General features: G+C 40.4%; 1 pseudogene; it reads left to right on the top strand.

Annotated features, from left to right (window-relative positions):
• Positions 1 to 215: 215 nt before the first annotated feature.
• On the top strand, positions 216 to 2,688 carry LOC121479967 (annotated as a pseudogene).
• Positions 2,689 to 2,955: the final 267 nt, after the last annotated feature.

The raw sequence follows: 2,955 nt of genomic DNA, 5'->3' as shown, positions 1-2,955 counted from the left end.
ACAATAATTTATTGTCTAAAGCAAAAATAGTAGCAATGTAATATGGGTTTAGAGCATATGAAAATTAAAATATATGACAGTATATTTCCCATGACAAAGATAGGAAAAGAAATTAGGAGTATTTGTTATGAAACTACTCTATCGTGGGCGCGCCGGCCTGGCCGAGCTGGCCGGCCGGCCTGGCTCCCCTCCCCGGCCCCGACGGGCGGGCGGGCTGCCCTGAGGAGGCGGGGAGGGGAGGGCTGGGCCGGCCGGCGGGTGGGCGACGATGCCGAACTTATGCGCTGCCCCCAACTGCACGAGGAAGAGCACGCAGTCGGACCTGGCCTTCTTCAGGTTCCCGCGGGATCCGGCCAGATGCCAGAAATGGGTGGAGAATTGTAGGAGAGCAGATTTAGAAGATAAAACACCTGATCAACTAAATAAACATTATCGATTATGTGCCAAACACTTTGAGACCTCTATGATCTGTAGAACTATACATTTTGCAGAGGCATCAGAAAACTAAAGAATGATTGGGTTATTTTATTTCTCAAAATTAATTGAAGCAGATACTTGTGAAGTCATTGGGAGAGTCCTTATAGGACAGTTCTTCGTGATAATGCAATACCAACAATATTTGATCTTACCAGTCATTTGAACAATCCACATAGTAGACACAGGAAACGAATAAAAGAATTGAGTGAAGATGAAATCCGGACACTGAAACAGAAAAAAATTGATGAAACTTCTGAACAGGAACCCAAACATAAAGAAATAAACAACAGCAATGCTCAGAACCCCAGTGCCGAAGAAGGGGGTGAAGAACAGGATGAAGACATTTTACCTTTGACTCTCGAAGAGAAAGAAAACAAAGAATACCTAAAATCTTTATTTGAAATTTTGATTCTTATGGGAAAACAAAACATACCTCTGGATGGGCATGAAACTGATGAAATCCCAGAGGGTCTCTTTACTCCTGATAACTTTCAAGCACTGCTGGAGTGCCGGATAAATTCTGGTGAAGAGGTTCTAAGAAAGCGTTTTGAGACAACAGCAGTTAACACATTGTTCTGCTCAAAAACACAACAGAAACAGATGCTAGAAATCTGTGAGAGCTGCATCCGGGAGGAAACCCTCAGAGAAGTGAGAGACTCTCACTTCTTTTCCATCATCACTGATGATGTAGTGGACATAGCAGGGGAAGAACACTTGCCTGTGTTGGTGAGGTTTGTTGATGAATCTCATAACCTGAGAGAGGAATTTTTGGGCTTCTTGCCTTACGAAGCCGATGCGGAAATTTTGGCTGTGAAATTTCACACTACAATAACTGAGAAGTGGGGGGTTAAATATGGAATATTGTCGTGGTCAGGCTTACATTGTATCTAGTGGATTTTCTTCCAAAATGAAAATTGTTGCTTCTAGACTTTTAGAGAAATATCCCCAAGCTGTCTACACACTTTGTTCTTCCTGTGCCTTAAACATGTGGTTGGCAAAATCAGTGCCTGTTGTGGGAGTATCTGTTGCATTAGGAACAATTGAGGAAGTTTGTTCGTTCTTCCATCGATCTCCACAACTGCTTTTGGAGCTTGACAATGTAATTTCTGTCCTCTTTCAGAATAATGAGGAAAAGGGTAAAGAACTGAAGGAAATCTGCCATTCTCAGTGGACAGGCAGGCATGATGCTTTTGAAATTTTAGTGGATCTCCTACAAGCACTTGTTCTATGTTTAGATGGTATAAATAGTGATACAAATATTAGATGGAATAACTGTATAGCTGGTCGAGCTTTTGTACTCTGTAGTGCAGTAACAGATTTTGATTTCATTGTTACCATTGTTGTTCTTAAGAATGTTCTATCTTTTACAAGAGCCTTTGGGAAAAATCTCCAGCGGCAAACCTCTGATGTCTTCTTTGCAGCCAGTAGCTTGACTGCAGTGCTGCATTCTCTAAATGAAGTGATGGAAAATATTGAAGTTTATCATGAATTTTGGTTCGAAGAAGCCACAAATTTGGCAACTAAACTAGATATTCAGATGAAACTCCCTGGCAAATTCCGCAGAGCGCAGCAAGGTAGTAACCTGGAATCTCAGCTCACCTCTGAAAGTTACTATAAAGAAACTCTAAGTGTTCCAACAGTGGAACACATTATTCAGGAACTGAAAGATATATTCTCAGAACAGCACCTCAAAGCTCTTAAATGCTTATCTCTTGTACCCTCTGTCATGGGACAGCTCAAATTTAATACATCGGAGGAGCACCATGCTGACATGTACAGAAGTGACCTGCCCAATCCTGACACACTCTCAGCTGAGCTGCATTGCTGGAGAATCAAGTGGAAACACAGAGGGAAAGATATAGAGCTTCCATCCACCATTTATGAAGCCCTACATCTACCAGACATCAAGTTTTTTCCTAATGTTTATGCATTGCTCAAAGTCCTATGTATTCTTCCTGTGATGAAGGTTGAGAATGAACGCTATGAAAATGGGCGAAAGCATCTCAAAGCATACCTGAGGAACACTTTGACAGACCAAAGGTCAAGTAACTTGGCTTTGCTTAACATAAATTTTGATATAAAACATGATCTGGATTTAATGGTAGACACATATATCAAACTCTATACAACTAAGTCAGAGCTTCCTACAGATAACTCAGAAACCATTGAAAATACCTAAGAGACTTTAAAAGTAAGCTTTCTCTTATGTTTGATATTTGGAAAACTCTGTAAGAAATTTTAAACATCTTACAGAAAGAAAAACTGTCAGGTGTATGTAGGCCACTTAATCACTGAATATCTTGACTTATTGACCTCTCATTAAGTACATTAGCCATTGATAATCTGCCTATTTAAAATGGCCCCTGAAAAAAAAAATAAATAAAATAAAATAAAATGGCCCCTGATTGAACTCCTGTGCTTTGGAGACATAACTGTTCTTCCAGAAGATAGCATTGAAAGTGCCACATTACACTTCTA

Source organism: Vulpes lagopus, chromosome 21, assembly GCF_018345385.1.
Source record: "Vulpes lagopus strain Blue_001 chromosome 21, ASM1834538v1, whole genome shotgun sequence".
NCBI classification, from domain to species: Eukaryota; Metazoa; Chordata; class Mammalia; order Carnivora; family Canidae; genus Vulpes; species Vulpes lagopus.
The sequence above is the reverse complement of the archived record's forward strand: the minus strand, read 5'-3'. Positions and strand labels throughout refer to the sequence as shown.